Source organism: Bufo gargarizans, chromosome 3, assembly GCF_014858855.1.
Source record: "Bufo gargarizans isolate SCDJY-AF-19 chromosome 3, ASM1485885v1, whole genome shotgun sequence".
Taxonomy (NCBI): domain Eukaryota; kingdom Metazoa; phylum Chordata; class Amphibia; order Anura; family Bufonidae; genus Bufo; species Bufo gargarizans.
The window spans coordinates 54,782,907-54,803,490 of NC_058082.1; positions in this window are offsets into that span (position 1 = coordinate 54,782,907).

Consider the following 20,584-nt stretch of genomic DNA (forward strand, 5'->3'; position numbering starts at 1 on the left):
TTTGCTAATACCATTTTGGGGTGTGTATGCCTTTTTATTCAATTTTTTGGGGAAGTAAAGTGATAAAAGAATGGTGAATCAATTTAAGCTAAGCTCCAAATTCCTTACTATGGGGGTCACTTACAAAAATGCTTGCAGCATTTTGGTGTCCGTCTGATGAAACTGAGCCAAACGGATCCGTCCTGGCACACAATGTAAGTCAATAAGGACGGATCCGTTTTCACTGACACAATCTAGCACAATAGAAAACGGATCTGTCCTCCATTGACTTTCAATGGTGTTCAAGACGGATCCGTCTTGGTTATGTTAAAGATAATACAAACGGATCCGTTCTGAATGGATGCAGACAGTTGTATTATCTAAACGGATCCATCCATGACGGATCCACACAAAACGTGAGTGTAAAAGTAGCCTAAGGGCTGTTTCACACAAGCGAGTCCATTGCGGGAATCACGCTTTGTGTGTAAGCGTGATCCTCCATTCTGATTTATAATGCTGTGTTAAAATACAGTGACAAATAAACAAAAATACCCAATCCTAACTTAATAAACAAAAAGAAAGACTGAATAAAAAAAAACCCCACAAAAACAAACTAAAAACCAAAAGGACAAACTAACATAATTGCAGTACTGAATCAATGTTCACTAATTGCGCTGCGGTCTTTGTTGTGAGGTGGGCACCTTTCACAATTAACTGAAAACCAAACAAAAAGAGAAAACCGCGCTGCTTAGAATAGGTATAAGTTTACATTTAGGAGTAAAAAAGGAGTGTCTTTGCGATGTTATTCCACAGTATCCTGGGTGGATTATCACAAAAGTCGATGCGCTAATCTCCTAGAGAACAGAAGAAATGGCCTGACATAGTGAAGTACTGCCAGCTGAGTTTAACCTCTTAAGGACTTGGCCATTTTTTGCAAATCTGACCAGTGTCACTTTAAGTGCTGATAACTTTAGAACGCTTTGACTTATCCAGGCCATTCTGAGATGGTTTTTTCGTCACATATTGTACTTCAGGACACTGGTAAAATGAAGTAAAAAAATGCATTTTTATTTATAAAAAAATACCAAATTTACCAAAGTTTCAATTTCTCTACTTCTATAATACATAGTAATAACTCCAAAAATAGTGATTACTTTACATTCCCCATATGTCTACTTCATGTTTGGCTCATTTTGGGAATGATTTTATTTTTTGGGGGTAGTTACAAGGCTTAGAAGCTTAGAAGCAAATCTTGAAATTTTCCAGAAATTTTCAAAAACCCAATTTTTAGGGACAAGTTCAGGTCTGAAGTCACATTGCGAGGCTTACATAATAGAAACCATCTATTTTATAAACTACAGCTCTTAAGGTATTCAAAACTGATTTTACAAACTTTGTTAACCCTTTAGGTGTTCCACAAGAATTAATGGAAAATAGAGATACAATTTCATAATTTCCCTTTTTTGACAGATTTTCCATTTTAATAATTTTTTCCCAGTTACAAAGCAAGGGTTGACAGCCAAACCAAACTCAATATTTATGGCCCTGATTTTGTAGTTTACAGAAACACCCCATATGTGGTCGTAAACCACTGTACAGGCACACGGCAGGGTGCAAAAGGAAAGGAATGCCATATGGTTTTTGGAAGGCAGGTTTAGCTGGACTGTTTTTTTTGACACCATGTCCCATTTGAAGCCCCGTGATGCACCCCTAGAGTAGAAACTCCATAAAAGTGACCACATCTAAGAAACTACACCCCTGAAGGTATTCAAACGGCGTTAACCCTTTAGGTGTTCTACAAGAGTTATTGGCAAATGGAGATGAAATTTCAGAATTTAAATTTTTTGGCAAATTTTTCATTTTAATCCATTTTTCCCAGTAACAAAGCAAGGGTTAACAGCAAAACAAAACTCAATATTTATGGCCCTGATTCTGTAGTTTACAGAAACACCCCATAGGTGGTCGTAAACTGCTGTACGGGCACACGGCAGGGCGCAGAAGGAAAGGAATGCCATACGGTTTTTGGAAGGCAGATTTTGCTGGACTTGTTTTTTTGACACCATGTCCCATTTGAAGCCCCCCTGATGCACCCCTAGAGTAGAAACTCCTAAACAGTGTACCCCTTTTAAGAAACTACAGGATAGGGTGGCAGTATTGTTGGTACTAGTTTAGGGTACATATGATTTTTGGTTGCTCTATATTACACTTTTTGTGAGGCAAGGTAACAAGAAATAGCTGTTTTGGCACTGTTTTTATTTTTTGTTATTTACAACATTCATCTGACAGGTTAGATCATGTGGTATTTTTATAGGACCAGGTTGTCACGGATGCAGCGATACCTAATATGTATACTTTCTTTTTATTTATGTAAGTTTTACACAATGATTTCTTTTTTGGAACAAAAAAATCATGTTTTAGTGTTTCCATAGTCTGAGAGCCATAATTTTTTCAGTTTTTGGGCGATTACCTTGGGTAGGGTATGATTTTTGCGGGATGAGATGACTGTTTTATTGGCACTATTTTGGTGGGCAAACGCCTTCGCTTGCTGTTGTACTTTTTGTGATGTAAGGTGACAAAAAATGGTTTATTTAGCACAGTTTTTATTTTTTATTTTTTACGGTGTTCATCTGAGGGGTTAGGTCATGTGATATGTTTATAGAGCCGGTCGATACAGCTTCCGGCCTGTGAGATCCAGTTACAAAATTCCAATACAATCATATTCACATACATAAAAAACTAATACTGCATTTAAAAACCATTTCTCTGACATAACTTTAAAATCCATGAAAATACCTCTGTCTCCTCCTCTTCTAGTCATATGGTTGATTACACCCATTCATCTTCTACTCCATTATTCTCTCCTACACCACAAAGATTTTACCTACACTCCCTGTTACGTTCACCACACCAGCGTCAATATGGACTTTAGTTTTTACATTTTGCTACACTTGTCCCCTTCTAATAGATATCCAAATATACATAACCCCATTTTCTTTTTCCATTGCATAAAATAACCCACATTATGATATCTATCTTGCATTTCACACCAACTTCCCCATATTGTTGCCAAAGGTTTATATTTACTGTCACAGATTCACAATTCTTGAATGTGCTGCATAACAATGGCAAACCCATATTTTATGTATCTATTATACAGACCTTTATGTCAAATTCAACATTTAAACCATCAGGGTACAAAGTCCCCAATTTATAGATCCATTTTACTTCTTTTCTATTTATTCTATTCAATTGATCACCCCCTCTCCAGTTATTATGGACCTCAAACCTTCCAATAAACCTCAAACCTTCTGGGTTTTTAATTATGTATTTTTTTTAAATGTGCAGAGTCACTGCGTGTATCTAATCCTTTTTTATATTTCGTATATGTTCTGGAATTCTGACTTTTAGTTTCCTAGTAGTCCGTCCTACATACTGGAGGCCACATGGACATTCCAGCATGTAGACAACACCCATATGTTCACACAAAAGTTCTCCCATTATTTTATGAGTGGTACCGTTGCTCCTAGAAACCACTGTTTATTTTCTTTCAGACGATTCTTACATGAATTGTAAGCAAAAACCGCACCATATGAAACAATGTTTATTCGTTTTACGAGATTGTGTGAATAGAAAACTATGTAAAACTAAGTTTATTCTTTAGATTGGGTGCTTTTTTGAAAATAACTGTAGGATTTTTGGGTATATCTCCTAATATGGGGTCATTTTTAAGGACAGACCAATTTTTTTCTCATAGCTTTCTTTATTTGCCATGCATTACTGTTGAATTGTGTAATAAAACAAGTGAAAGTCAAGTGAAAGTCTTTTTCTTCCTCCTTCCTTCTATTCATTTGCTGCATCTTACCCTGTTCCAAATTAACACTTTCCTCAACCACCATCTGTGAAACTCTCTCTAGTTCTTCCTTCTTATAGCCTTTTTCCAAAAACCTATTTTTTTTATCATGCTACTCTGCTCTTCCTAGTCATGCAAATTAGTGCAGTTTCTATATACTCTCTTAAACTGTCCCTTAAGGATATTCTTAATCCATGGTTTGTATTGACAAGTGGTTGTGGAAATATATGCATTTGTATCTGTAGGTTTAAAATATGTTTTTGTTTTTAATCTCCCTTCATCAACAAAAAAAGGTAAGGTCCACAAAATCAAGACAGTTGTGGCTCACATTCCCTGTAAACCACAAGGTCCATTCATTTGTATTGATATAACACAAAAATTCTTCTAATCCCTCACAATCTCCTTTCCATATCAGCAGGCAATCGTCAATATATCTTTTCCACATAATCAATTCTCCTTTTCTATCTTTCTTACCCAACCTTGGTTTTATAAATTCCTCTTCCCATGAACCCATAAATAGGTTTGCGAAACTGGGGGAGATTTTCGCCCCCATCGCCGTCCCAGTGCACTGCAAGTACCAGCAACCATCAAACCCCCCAAAATTTGACATAAACAAAATTCGAAACATTCCAATATAAATCTCCCCTGTTCAATTGTCATTTCTTGATCTTTATCAAGACAGTCTTTAATAGCATTCATACCCTTGTCTTTGGGGATAACAGTATACAGAGATGCAACATCTACAGTGGCCAGTATCATATCGTCTGTATATTGGCCAAAACCCTTTATACGTTTTAACACATCTCCTATATTTTTAATATAAGAAGGGTAAGAAGGGATTTTGCTCACATATTTTTGCAGGAAAAAAATCAACAAATTCAGTTAGCCGGCTAGTCAGTTGAACCCAGATACAATAGGCCTAGGGGGGAAATCCATAACATTTTTATGAACTTTGGGCAGATAGTAGATCACTGGCATAACTGGGCATTTAATCTGAAGAAATTCAAACTCTTTTACATTCAAAATACACATTTTCTTACCCTTCGTCAATAATATATCCATTAGTTTTTTATATTCCAGGGTAGGATCCTTCCTCAATCTCCTATACGTGGTTTCATCCTGCAATAGTTTATACATGACTTCCTCTTATTTATTTTTATCGAGGATCACTACCCCCCTCCCTTATCAGCCGGCTTGATCACGATATGTTCATTTTTCTCTAGCGATTTTAACGCCTTCCTTTCTTTATGGGTTAGATTATAATGAACAGGTTGAGAATCTATTTTTCTTAGTTCTTTCAAAAGGCCCCTTTTAAAGGCTTCAATACACTCATTATTTTTGGGCTGGGGAATTTTTTTTTATTTATCTCGCAAGTTGGTATGTATAATATCTCCAATACCTGCATCTGTACTTTTCATTATAGGGTTCGAGATAACATATTTAGCTATATTGAGCTTTCTTATAAACCTATGCATGCTCGGACTGGCCCACAGAGGTACAGGGGAATCCCCCGGTGGGCCCCTGAGCAAGGTGGGCCCCTAGTCTCCCACCCCTGCACAAGTGGCACATAACACAGTAGACTTACTGTACTATATACATATATTCAATGTACAGCCCCTCAACCAGCCTATGTTTATATAAAAAAACTTGTTAGATTATTATATTTGAATGCATCCATACTGTGGGCCCCCAAAATAAATTTTACTGGTGGGCCCTAGGTACCACAATCCGACACTGAATCTATGAATATCGAAAAAGGTCTCACACTTTTTAAGTTGTTTTGTGGGTGCATATTTTAACCCCTTCATTAAAACCTTATTTTCATAATCACTCAAAACATACAAACTGAGAATATAAATCCCCTTTAGTTCTCCTTTACCTTCTTGTTTCTGGGGCTGTTCCTTTCTTTTATTCCCCCCTCCCCCCTACATCCTCTGTAAGATTTATTTTCTGGGGGGTTCTTGTATTTTCTACCTGTGACTTTATTTCAAATGTTTCTTCTCTTTGAATCCCCTTTATTCTCTGATGGCAATTTTTTTTTACCTCATCATCTTAAGACCTGTTGGCATTATTCATAGGTTCAAACAAATTTTATATCAAGACACGGAGGCTCATATTTGCTTAACTCTTTCTTTACTGAACATATAGCAGCAAAGACAACTGAAGAAAAAAGACATCAGTGTAACCATGGTAACAACTCCACCCTATATAAGGCGCATCCCCACTTGGACACTTCCTCTTTCTTTGCTGCTTCAGATAAGTACATGGTTATAATTTGATCTGTGCTAGGTTGTTTAATCTGTATGATTTTCATTCCCTACTATATTTAGGTTTTTACCCTTTATATTGGTAGGGTTATACAGGCAGAATTCTCCGTTGCGGTCGCCATCCTTGGCGTCCGCTAGTTAGGGCTCCTTTGTCTGCCCGTTTTTGCCTCACGCTTTCTGTGAGATTATTTCTCCCCCCCTCTTTTATTGTCCACCCTGGTTGTCATTGTCTTTGTTTCATTTGACAGCCTTTTTTATTTAATACCGCCTTGTCCCTGGTGCGGGTTCCTGCGCTTGGGTCTCTCCCCTCTTACTGCGCTACCTTCGGCCATTTTTTGCCCCCCCCCCTCACATCCCAGGTCCTTACCTTCTCGCCGCTTCTTCCCGGGCTGCGCGCGTTCGTAATCTCGCGAGGTGCGAGATTCTCGGGCGCCATCTTTAATTCTGTTGGTTCTGGGCGCCAAGATCTCGCGAGATTGCGGACGTCATTCCGTTGGCATCCGCTCATTGGCCCTCACTCCTGGGAGGTGGAGACTTGTGTTTTCCACTCCCCCTCCAGTTCCCGGGCTTCTTTCTGTGCCTCCCGGCTACCGGTACTACTCCATATCTCAGCACCGCTCGTTTTCCTGTCGCAACTGCCCTGCTCAGCAGCTACTGTGCCTCCCTGCGCCGCACATTTAGTCCCTTATTCCTCCCTCTAGTTTCCTCTATTGGTCTGTTGGGGTGACTTACTCCTACAGATTCACGTCCATCATGTCCTCTGTGCCAGCGTCCCCTGCCGTTTCCACTCAGGACAGGCATGCTATTCAGGTAGCCCCCACCACCCCTCACAGGGTTAATGAGGTTTCTGCTCCTGTTGTGCAGGCTTCACAGCTGCAGCAATCTATCTCTGATGCAATTGTTGCTGCAATGGGGACCATGTCAGCCTCTCTGACACAGTCGATATCACAGGCCCTTAGGGCTCACCCAGTTTCTGATATGCCCCCCCTGCCTCCAGAACACTCCTGACTGATGGCTCTGGTCCATCCACTGACTGCGTGAATAAGTCACGCAAAAGAGCTAACCCGCGCCCGGCAGAAAGGGTGCGATCCTGGAAAACCGCCCGGGCACAACCGGAGCCGGTTTCTGATTCAGACGCAGAGTCTGTTGAGGAGGCAGGTGAGAATTGGTCCGCTCACTCGGGGGATGAGTTGGTTGATGTTGCAGTTGACACTGCCTTAGATGACCCGTCTCTGACAACGGGTGTCATTACTGAGCCGCTTGAAGACGTCAAGGACGCAATTATAGACCCCATGGGAGATCCCCTGTTCAACCCCGACCAACTGCACCATCCACGGTCCTCTGAGTGGCTTCCCGCCACCCATGTGACCCAATATCTTGAGGCCAGGATCCGCACGCCTCTTTCCAAGGAGGCTCGCAGCAAACTGCGCGTGGAATGTCCCCGTCCCTTAATTCCTAACAAGATATGCGAAACCCCTTCTGTGGATCCTAAAGTGGTCCAATTCCTGGCAAAAAAACGGTTTCATCCCCCGCAAGGGGCTTGATTCTGCGCTCAAGGCTTGCCAGGATAAACTGCTGGATGTAACCGGCCCTCTGGCAAAAATCTTCGATTTAGCCGAGGCCGCTAGAGTAGCGGGCACGCAGGTCGATCCGGAGGATCTTAGCGGCTGGGCCCAAAGAGCCATATGTTTAGTGGGCAATGTGAACACTTCCATTGCCATCGAGAGACGCAAGGCCATCTTGACGAAGATAGAGCCAAAATTAGCTAATCTGTCCCTTTCTGAGTCGGGCAAGGAGGCGCAGGGCCTCCTTTTCGGAGATCCCTTTATTAAAGATTTAGGGAAGTATGTTGGGACCTTTACGGCCCTTGATAAGGCGCAGAGTTCTATGCGGCGCGTGTTCCAGCCTCGTTTCTCCTCCAGGGCCGGCAGTCTCAGGGGCTGACTGTCCGGCCGCTCCAATTTTCAGCCAAGAGGAACGGGCAGAGGCTCCTTCAATTATCGTCAGTCCCTGCAGGACCCCAAATACCAGCCGACCTTCTTCCCATCTCGCGGAGGTTCGTTCCGCTTCAGAGGATTCCGAGGCGCTCCAGGATCCAGACGCCCATATGGTAAGTCATCTCTGTGTGTCTTATCCGATTTCGCTACAGGTTGGGGGAAGACTCAGTTTCTTTTCCCGTGCGTGGTCAAGGATCACCTCAGACCAGTGGGTCCTCTCCACAGTCCAGGGGTTCACCATCGAGTTAGTGTCCGCCCCAAGAAACCTTCCTCCCATTCCGAGGGTTTCTTGTTCGATCCAGATGCAGACGCTCTTAGATACGGAACTTTCTTCCCTCTTCCGGAAGGAGGCGATAGAATTATCGCCCGATCCGCACACGGGAATACTAAGCAGTATTTTCCTGGTGCAGAAAAAAGGAGGCCAATTCCGTCCAGTCATAAACCTCAAAAACTTGAATGTCTTCGTTCGCTACAGACATTTCAAAATGGAAGGCATCCATCTGTTGAGGGATATGCTTCAACCAGGAGACTGGTTCGTCAAATTGGATCTAAAGGATGCATATCTCACAGTCCCAGTGGCACCTACGTCCCGGAGCCTTCTCCAGTTCCTTTGGAGGGGCCGCATCTGGCGTTTTACCTGCCTCCCGTTTGGACTGTCGTCTGCCCCATGGTGTTTTACAAAACTCATGAAGCCGGCGGTGGCCTGGCTCAGGGGCAGGGGGATACGTCTGATCATTTATTTGGACGACATCCTGATTATGGCCCAAGATCCGCCCCTTTTACTTGGTCACCTGAAATTGACCCAAGACCTTCTTCAGGGCTTAGGGTTCATTCTCAACCTGGAGAAGTCTTGCCTTTTGCCGGCCACTTCCATAGAGTTCCTAGGTTTCACCATAGATTCGGGGAGACAAACGCTCAGTCTGCCTGCATCCAAGGTCAAGGCGATCCGCAAAGAGATCCGCCATTCTCTCTCCCTCCCGCAGGTATCTCTTCGTCAGCTGGCTCGCCTGATAGGGCTTCTAACTTCTTCAATTCAGGCGATTTTCCCAGCCCCCCTTCACTATCGAGCCCTTCAGAGGCTCAAGATTGCGCACCTCAGGGCAGGGGCTTCATTCTCGGACACTCTGGTTTTGGACACAGAGACCAGACACGAGCTCGTGTGGTGGATCCACAATTTATCTGTGTGGAATGGCAGAGCCATTTTCGGTCCCAGCCCCGACCTTATCATAGAGTCGGATGCCAGCCTTTTGGGTTGGGGGGCCCATTGTCAGGGGGTGTCCACGGAGGGGCGTGGTCCCCGGACGAATTACACCTGCATATCAACGCTCTCAAGCTCTTAGCGGGATCTTTTGCGATCCGCAGCTTTGCTCACGGGTCGGATCGGGCGTGTGTTCATCTACGGATGGACAATGTTTTGGCTGTCCGTTATGTGAACTGCCTGGGAGGGACGCGTTCCAGGGTCCTGTCTTCTCTGGCCAAAGATTTTTGGGAGTTTTGTCTGTCCAGGGGTCTATCAGTGGTGGCCGAGTACCTTCCTGGGTTACACAACACGTTGGCCGACTGGAGTTCTCGTTGTCTTTCAGATTCCAGCGACTGGAAGTTGGATTCGGGGGTGTTCCGGGATATTGTATCTCTCTGGGGCCCGTTATCCATCGATTTATTCGCGTCGCGTTTGAACGCACAACTCCCCAGGTTCTTCAGCTGGCGTCCGGACCCAGAGGCCGAAGCGGTGGATGCTTTCCTCCAGCCTTGGGGCGGTCCTCTGCTTTACGCTTTCCCTCCGTTCGCACTCATCCCGTGAGTGCTCGCTCAGGTGTGTCGCCAGCAGGCCCAGTTAGTTCTGATAGTTCCTTATTGGAGAACGCAGTCGTGTTTTCCCCAGCTACTTTGCCTTCTGTCGGAAGAACCTCGACTCTTGCCATCTTTCCCACTCCTCCTGCTCGACCCTTACGGTCATCCACACCCTCTACTCCTAGACGGATCGCTTTATCTTCTTTTCGGCGGCGACTAGACGTCTGTTGGAGTCTGCATGGGCCCCAGGCACTAGACGAGCCTATCACGCTGCTTGGGACGTCTGGAGTCGTTGGTGCGGTTCTCGGGACTTGGATCCCATACTTGCCCCTGTGACGGACATTCTTCAGTTCCTCACATCTCTGTTTGAAGCGGGGAAGGCTTTCCGTACTCTCAATGTGTACCGGTCTGCCATTTCTTCCAGGCATTCCGGTTTTGACGGTGTTCCAACCGGCCAACATGCTCTAGTGTGCAGATTGTTGCGCGGTTGTCGTTTAGCGCGGCCTCCACGTCCTCGTTTCTCTTCTACTTGGGACGTGGCGACGGTTCTCAGGTTTTTAGAGAGTTGGCCCTCCAACGCTATGTTGTCTCTCCGACAGCTATCGGCCAAGTTAGTGACCCTTTTGTGTTTGATTTCATGTAAACGTGTTTCTGACGTCCGGGCTTTGGATATTGATGCTCGCTATTTTACGCCTGAGGGAGTTTTGTTCAATATTTCTCGACGCACTAAGACGGGCATTAAGTCTGTTACTTATCCGTCTTTCCCTTCCTCTCTGCAGTTGTGTCCGGTGGCCTGTCTCCGGGAGTATGAGGCTCGCACTCTGGCTTCTCGCTCTGGGAATGATCCACAGCTTTTCATTTCGTTCCGCCGCCCTTTTCAAGTGTCACGCTGTCCCGTTGGGTTAAATGGTTAAATGGATCCTATCCCTATCCGGTATCGACACGTCCATATTTACCGCGCATTCTGTGCGTGGGGCAGCGGCTACCTCTATGTATGTGGCTGGTGCTCGTTTGGAGGACGTGTTGCGTTTGGCAGACTGGTCCCGCGTTGCTACATTTCGGGAATTCTATTTTAGACCTGTTCCTCACGCTTTTTCCTCCGTGATTGCTCAGCTTTAAACTAGCAAATATGAGCCTCCGTGTCTTGATATAAAATTCTGGATTTTCCTAAGTTATGACGTAAAGTCATGATTTTATGAAAGACACGGAGGCGAGTATTTCCCTCCCATTATTTTTGAACCCTCCCGTCTGGTCTGTGATGTCTTGTGGCCTTTCATGAAATGTTACTTATTTGTATTTATTTAATATCTTATTGCTTTCGCAGGGAATGAGTCCGGGTATGGTTGTCCGCACTCGGATTGTTTGTATCCATATTACCATGATGTCTTATTTTCTCTTCAGGTTGATCATCCTCCGTCAGCTGTTCCCAGGTGTTTACCTTGCTGCAATCCAGCGTTGTTCACAGCCGGAGTTCAGGCTGTTTGTTGACCGTTCCAGGTTTTCATCGGTTGAAGTTCACAAAGAAAGAGGAAGTGTCCAAGTGGGGATGCGCCTTATATAGGGGATATGGGGGTGGAGTTGTTACCATGGTTACACTGATGTCTTTTTTCTTCAGTTGTCTTTGCTGCTATATGTTCAGTAAAGAAAGAGTTAAGCAAATACTCGCCTCCGTGTCTTTCATAAAATCATGACTTTACGCCATAACTTAGGAAAATCCTGAATTCTCCTCCGCACGTGGGTAATGCTGATAATATTGAGGTTTATAATTACCATATCTATGATAACGCAGTCCTCTTGGCCTTTTAACAAATTAGATGACTATGTGGAATTATCTAAATGATGTAAAAAAAAATGTGGTAGACAGAAATTGCTAAGCCTGATCCTACAGAGGGAGGCAGCTAGCTAGTCTTTCAGCTACCCCACCCCATCCACTGATGTGGATTTCCAGCGTCCATGTCTGAAAATTGTGAGAACATGCTCTATATGTGGCAGAATTTTGCTTAAAGTCTGGCCTTAGATTCTAGATATTGCAATGCAAAGGGTAAAATCTGTGGTAAAATTTGGGAAAGGCTCCATGGTAAAATCCAAAGCAAAACATTCAGACTTTGCTGCAAATTTTGGGAGCTTGTCCTCAGCCTGGTGTCCAGTGGTTGCTCACCGCCTCAGGCTTCAGCCCTGGCTGCTGCTCCAATCCTTGGTTCACAAATAGGCAGTATAAAGCTGAATCCAGGGATCCTGTCATACAGACAACCATAAATAAGTGTGGGGTCACTAAGGGCTCATGTATATAGTGAAGTGGAGAACCGCACTCAGTTAGGATGGTTCTGGTGCCAATCAAGGGCTGAGAACAGCCAATATATGTTTAGCGAAATTGAGGCACACAGATTTTTAGTGTTGCAATCAAGATTATTTAGAGCCCAGAATACCCACTTCTCCCACCAAAACAGATAAATAATGTGACCGCTGATGAAGGTCTGAGATGACCGAAACGTCCGGTCTATACATTCTGTTTGTACATTGAAGAAATATTGGGCAATTGGATTGATGAAATTACTGCAAAACTAAAAAATAAATAATCTTGATCGCAACACTAAAAGTCTGTGTGCCTCAATTTCGCTAAACACTAAAGGCTCATGCACACGATCATATGTATTTTGCGTTTCGCAAAAAATGGATCTGCAAAGACTATGCATGACATCCGTGTGCATCCGGTATTTTGCGTAACGGAACAGCTGGCCCCTAATAGAACAGTCCTATCCTTATCCGTAATGCAGACATTAATAGGACATGTTCTATTTTTTTATGGAACGGAAATACAGACATACGGAAACAGAATGCACACGGAGTAACTTCCATTTTTTTTGCTGACCCATTGAAATGAATGGTTCCGCATATGGTCCGCCCCAAAAAAACGGAACAGACACTGAAAGAAAATATGTTTGTGTGCATGAGCCCTAATACCCAGAGGGAGAGTCAGGAATAGGCTTACACAATGACACACACAACATATACATACATATAGCATGTACACAAACAGAATGTATATATAGGTATGTATACAGGTATATATACTTTCCAAAGAACGAGGCAGCACTTCCAGATTTCGGTGGCAGGGTGAAGACACCCAAACTTTATTCCCCAGCAACGTTTCGGCCTACTCAATGAGGCCTTTGTCAAGCTATTTGGTAGTATATATATATATATATATATATATATATATATATATACACAGCATACACACACACATATACAGAATATACAAAAACACATATATACAACACCCCATCATTCATTTTTTTCACTAGGGAGATTCTGATGCACAGAATTTGTGTTTAGTGGTGCCCAGATATTAACCACTTAAGGACCACAGGTTTATACCCCCCTAGTGACCAGGCCCTTTTTTACAAATCGGCACTCCACAACTTTAGCGGTTTATTGCTCGGTCATGCAACTTACCACCCAAATTAATTTTACCTCCTTTTCTTCTCACTAATAGAGCTTTCATTTGGTGGTATTTTATTGCTGCTGACATTTTCACTTTTTTTGTTATTAATCAAAATTTAACGATTTTTTTTGCAAAAAAATGACATTTTTCACTTTCAGTTGTAAAATTTTGCAAAAAAAACGACATCCATATATAAATTTTTTGCAAAATTTATTGTTCTACATGTCTTTGATTTAAAAAAAATGTTTGGGTAAAAAAAAATGGTTTGGGTAAAAGTTATAGCGTTTACAAACTATGGTACAAAAATGTGAATTTCCGCTTTTTGAAGCAGCTCTGACTTTCTGAGCACCTGTCATGTTTCCTGAGGTTCTACAATGCCCAGACAGTAGAAAAACCCCACAAATGACCCCATTTCGGAAAGTAGACACCCTAAGGTATTCACTGATGGGCATAGTGAGTTCATAGAACTTTTTATTTTTTGTCACAAGTTAGCGGAAAATGATGATTTATTTTTATTTTATTTTTTTTCTTACAAAGTCTCATATTCCACTAACTTGTGACAAAAAATAAAAACTTCCATGAACTCACTATGCCCATCACGAAATACCTTGGGGTGTCTTCTTTCCAAAATGGGGTCACTTGTGGGGTAGTTATACTGCCCTGGCAATTTAGGGGCCCAAATGTGTGAGAAGTACTTTGCAATCAAAATGTGTAAAAAATGGCCTGTGAAATCCGAAAGGTGCACTTTGGAATGTGTGCCCCTTTGCCCACCTAGGCGGCAAAAAAGTGACACACATCGGGTATCGCCGTACTCAGGAGAAGTTGGGGAATGTGTTTTGGGGTGTCATTTTACATATAACCATGCTGGGTGAGAGAAATATCTTGGCAAAAGACAACTTTTCCCATTTTTTTATACAAAGTTGGCATTTGACCAAGATATTTATCTCACCCAGCATGGGTATATGTAAAATGACACCCCAAAACACATTGCCCAACTTCTCCTGAGTACGGCGATACCAGATGTGTCACACTTTTTTGCAGCCTAGGTGGGCAAAGGGGCACATATTCCAAAATGCACCTTTAGGATTTCACCGGCCATTTTTTACAGATTTTGATTTCAAACTACTTCGCACACATTAGGGCCCCTAAATTGCCAGGGCAGTATAACTACCCCACAAGTGACCCCATTTTGGAAAGAAGACACCCCAAGGTATTCCGTGAGAGGCATGGCGAGTTCCTGGAATTTTTAATTTTTTGTCACAAGTTAGTGGAATATGAGACTTTGTAAGAAAAAAAAATCAAAAAAAAAAAATCATCATTTTCCGCTAACTTGTGACAAAAAATAAAAAATTATAGGAACTCGCCATGCCCCTCACGGAATACCTTGGGGTGTCTTCTTTCCAAAATGGGGTCACTTGTGGCGTAGTTATACTGCCCTGGCATTCTAGGGGCCCTAATGTGTGGTAAGTAGTTTGAAATCAAAATGTGTAAAAAATGACCTGTGAAATCCGAAAGGTGCTCTTTGGAATATGCGCCCCTTTGCCCACCTTGGCAGCAAAAAAGTGTCACACATCTGGTATCGCCGTACTCAGAAGAAGTTGGGGAATGTGTTTTGGGGGGTCATTTTACATATACCCATGCTGGGTGAGAGAAATATCTTGGCAAAAGACAACTTTTCCCATTTTTTTATACAAAGTTGGCATTTGACCAAGATATTTCTCTCACCCAGCATGGGTATATGTAAAATGACACCCCAAAACACATTCCCCAACTTCTCCTGAGTACGGCGATACCAGATGTGTGACACTTTTTTGCAGCCTAGATGCGCAAAGGGGCCCAAATTCCTTTTAGGAGGGCATTTTTAGACATTTGGATCCCAGACTTCTTCTCACGGTTTCAGGCCCCTAAAATGCCAGGGCAGTATAAATACCCCACATGTGACCCCATTTTGGAAAGAAGACACCCAAGGTATTCAATGAGGGGCATGGCGAGTTCATCTAAATTTTTTTTTTGGGCACAAGTTAGCGGAAATTATATATTTTTTTTTTCTCAAAGTCTCCCTTTCCGCTAACTTGGGACAAAAATGTCAATCTTTTATGGACTCAATATGCCCCTCACGGAATACCTTGGGGTGTCTTCTTTCCGAAATGGGGTCACATGTGGGGTATTTATACTGCCCTGGCTTTTTAGGGGCCCTAAAGCGTGAGAAGAAGTCTGGAATATAAATGTCTAAAAAATGTTACGCATTTGGATTCCGTGAGGGGTATGGTGAGTTCATGTGAGATTTTATTTTTTGACACAAGTTAGTGGAATATGAGACTTTGTAAGAAAAAACAAACAAAAAAATAGATATATATTTCCGCTAACTTGGGCCAAAAAAATGTCTGAATGGAGCCTTACAGGGGGGCGATCAATGACAGGGGGGTGATCAGGGAGTGTATATGGGGTGATCACCCCCCTGTCACTGATCACCCCTCTGTCATTGATCACCCCCCTGTAAGGCTCCATTCAGACGTCCATATGTTTTTTACAGATCCACGGATACATAGATCGGGACCGCAAAACACATACGGACGTCTGAATGGAGCCTTACATGGGGGTGATCAATGACAGGGGGTGATCAGGGAGTGTATATGAGGTGATCACCCCCCTGTCACTGATCACCCCCCTGTAAGGCTCCATTCAGACGTCCGTATGCGTTTTGCGGATCCGATCCATGGATGCGTGAATCCGTAAAACACATTCAGACGTCCGTATGCGTTTTGCGGATCCGATCCATGGATGCGTGGATCCGTAAAACACATGCAGACGTCTGAATGGAGCCTTACAGGGGGGTGATCAATGACAGGGGGGTGATCAATGACAGGGGGTGATCAGGGAGTGTATATGAGGTGATCACCCCCCTGTAAGGCTCCATTCAGACGTCCGTATGCGTTTTGCGGATCCGATCCATGGATGCGTGAATCCGTAAAACACATGCAGACGTCTGAATGGAGCCTTACACGGGGGTGATCATCCCATATAGACTCCCTGATCACCCCCCTGTAAGGCTCCATTCAGACATCCGTATGCGTTTTACGGATCCGATCTATGGATGCGTGGATCCGTAAAACACATGCAGACGTCTGAATGGAGCCTTACAGGGGGGTGATCAATGACAGGGGGGGTGATCAATGACAGGGTGGTGATCAGGAAGTCTATATGGGGTGATCACCCCCCTGTCACTGATCACCCCTCTGTAAGGCTCCATTCAGACGTCCGTATGTGTTTTGCGGATCCGATTCATAGATGCGTGGATCCGTAAAACACATACGGACATCTGAATGGAGCCTTACAGGGGGGTGATCAATGACAGGGGGGTGATCAGGGAGTGTATATGGGTGATCACCCCCTGTCATTGATCACCCCCTGTAAGGCTCCATTCAGACGTCCGCATGTGTTTTGCGGATCCGATCCATGTATCCATGGATCCGTAAAAATCATGCGGACGTCTGAATGGAGCCTTACAGGGGGGTGATCAATGACAGGGGGGTGATCAATGACAGGGGGTGATCAGGGAGTGTATATGGGTGATCACCCGCCTGTCATTGATCACCCCCCCGTATGGCTCCATTTAGACGTCCGTATGCGTTTTGCGGATCCGATCCATGTATCCGTGGATCCGTAAAAATCATACGGACGTCTGAAAGGAGCCTGACAGGGGGGTGATCAATGACAGGGCGGTGATCAATGACAGGGGGGTGATCAGGGAGTTTATATGGGGTGATCATGGGTGATCAGGGGTTTATAAGGGGTTAATAAGTGACGGGGGGGGGGGGGGTGTAGTGTAGTGTGGTGTTTGGTGCGACTGTACTGACCTACCTGAGTCCTCTGGTGGTCGATCCTAACAAAAGGGACCACCAGAGGACCAGGTAGCAGGTATATTAGACGCTGTTATCAAAACAGCGTCTAATATACCTGTTAGGGGGTTAAAAAAATCACATCTCCAGCCTGCCAGCGAGCGATCGCCGCTGGCAGGCTGGAGATCCATTCGCTTACCTTCCGTTCCTGTGAGCGCGCGCGCCTGCGTGCGCGCGTTCACAGGAAATCTCGGCTCACGCGAGATGACGCCAATTGGCGTTAGCGTAGCCTGGGAGAGCCGCCGCAATGACGCCTTTCGGCGTTAGCGCGGCGCCAAGTGGTTAACATATGTTATTTATTTACAAATGACCCACATGCATAGATACCTTATTCACAAGTTGTGCATATGACTCCAAAATAAATTTAGACCCGAGACCCCAAATGGTATATAGACACAAACCCAATGTAAATACAGACCTCGGACGCTAAATTAAATACGGTACAATCACTAAAATAAATACAGACCTCAGAGCAGACCATAGTTGAGGGCTGAAGACCTACTCTTTTTGTTTTATAAATTGCTGAATCAAAAATAATGGACAGCCCCAAATTTATACATCCTGACTTTATTAAGGGATAGAGCTCAAAAATAATAAAAAGAAAAACTAAAAAATCTCTGTATAAAATATCAGTTTCAAATGGCTGTCTGCCTATTTTATACAACAGTGGGAAAACTCAATGTAATCCCCAACCCATAATCACACCCTATTAATATCAGATGTATGTTGGTCGCTTACTTTTTGTGGTTCCCACTTCTGTGAGGGCAAGGGATATTCGGCACACCTGACCAGTATATAGCCAAACACCAGTGCTTGCCCACTTAGGATCACCTGTGCCTAAGGCCTCATGCACACGACCGTTGTTTTCTTTCGCATCCGTTCCGCATTTTTTGCGGCTTAGATGCGGACCCAATTACTTCAATGGGGCCGCAAAAGATGCGGACAGCACTCCTTATGCTGTCTGCATCCGTTGCTCCGTTCCGTTGTCCGCAAAAAAATATAACATGTCCTATTCTTGTCCGCAAAATATGGATTGCGAACTCATTGAAGTCAATGGGTCCACATAAACAGCAGATGCACAACGGAAGCCATCCGCATGTCATCTGCATCCGCATTTTTTGCGGATCCGTTGACACCTGTGTCCAAGGTTTTGAAGCTTTATTAAACAAAAAAAAATATGAAACTGGACAGGAAGTTCAAAGGCAGTTTGCCAAGCGAGAGGATTTCTAAGGAGAGAGATTGTGTGACACTTGTGATAAAATAATGCCCCGCTGGGATGTAGAAAAACGTATCCTCCTGGTCCAGGAGCGGCCAGTGCTGTGGGACACATGGAGCAGTCTGGGAAGAAGTGGCAAGACTCCTGAGACCTTCTGAATGGGACCGAGCCAACCAGAGAGGTTGTGCGGATTTAGGTTAGTGCAATCAATGTCGTTTTGTGTCTTGTCCCTGTGTTGTCCCTAATGATTGCCGTACTAGTACCATAAGTTCAGATTCATGTCCCTTTTGTGGACAGCGTTAAATCTGGTGTGGGCTGTGCATGTTTTTTTGTCATAGTTTTCTGTCTTTTACAATTTCTCCTCACCACCCCAATGTCTTAATGCATGTCACAACCTTTGCTCCAGCACACAGTAGTAATGTCTGCGCAGCCTGCAGCCTTTACGGTTTTGGACTCATGTCGCCCTGTTAGAATGGATCTGGTGACATCTGTCCTCTTCCCATAAAATATTAATGATAAAAGGGGTACCCCGAAGCTTTTAAAACTTCATGCAATTCTCTAACATTAGTATCCAGTGTTCCACATCAGTACCACCATGTACTGTCCGACATTGCCCTGGTGTGTATTTTGTGTTGTGTTTGCTGTTCATGTCAGTTTTGAAATGCTGATGATACCCACCCCAGGCTCGGCATGTTGGACAGGACATTGTTTTGCTGGTGTGTAGTTTGGGCAGGTGAGTTGACAGTGTTTAAACGACGAGCAGAGTATAATCCCTGCTAGACGATGTCAAAACGCATTAGCTGTATATACAGAGCTGACTCACACTGGGCTATGCGTTTGCCGTTTATTTATTGTGGCCTGCCCATGGACCTGTCGGATGTGGCCTGTTATTGAGCGTTGCCCTACTGTACCATGTGCTGTGGATTCTCCCCTTTTAGCAGATTTTGAAAGCTATGTGGTTATTGTCCTCTTTTGTTGTTATTTTGTTAATGTATTTTTTTGGTGGTTTCATATTAAATGTATTTTGTAATGTTTTCTGTTTTAACAGTAAAGAAAACAAAAACTCGTTGGAACAGCTGCCGCGACCAGTTCAGTAGAGAACTGACGGAGATGGGCAGAAGTAGTGATGGGGCCACAAGAAAACGCCCCTACATGTACACCCAGCAGCTGCGTTTTCTCAAGCCAGTCATGGATTTGAGGCCGTAAGTTCATTTATTAATAAAATAAATCATGTTAGACAGTCTATATTTAGATATGTCATTGGTCAATATGCTAATATATTGAAGACCTTTCTTCATGTGTTTGGTCTGCAATATATGATGGCAGTCGTATATTCATTAGATCTTATCATGTGTGTAAAATAATCCTTTACTGTTTTTCTCATGCTATATTTTTGTAAGTATGGTTTTTAAGTGGTTTTCAGGATTTTGCCTCTTGTTGGTTTTAGACCCGCCTGTGGCAAAGGCCCCAAAATAACTTTTGTTGAAGTTTGCCAACCAATACGAAGCGCCCTCTCCCTTTTATATACATGAGACCAAATTTAGAACTTGGTCAGCTCCTAAACTGGTCAACGAGTTTTCTTGTTGGACAGCTACAAACACCCCGCTACCTCTAAAATGTCCTGTTGTTGTTTGCACACTGTCCTGATCAACAGTTCTACAATTGATGATTTCACTAATGTTACCTCAAAGGTTTTATTGCTAACATTCCTATTTACAACCCTTGAGCGATCTGGGCATGCTCACCTAATTCTTGGCTTGCAGCACTATGTTTGCCATCCTAGGAATATATATTTAGTATAAATGTTTTATGAGAAGTCTAATATGTTTTGTCATATGTTTTCAACCAACAGTACTGTGGACAGTCTTGAAGATCCAGAATCACAGCAGTCCGATGGTGAAGGGACAGATACACCAGCAGTGTTTTCACCAGAATCAAGTCCTACACATCAACCCCTTGAAGAACATGAGCAGCAGACGGGGGAACCTGCAAGGGCTGCATAAGTGTTCACTGAGGAAACCCAAAGGCCACAGACTCGGCGTAGGAGGGCTGCCCCTCAGGCTTCTTCTGGGCTAGTTACTAAATAAATTATTGACTCTCAAGTCATTCAGTACCTAGTCCAGAAGAGGACTGAAGTGTG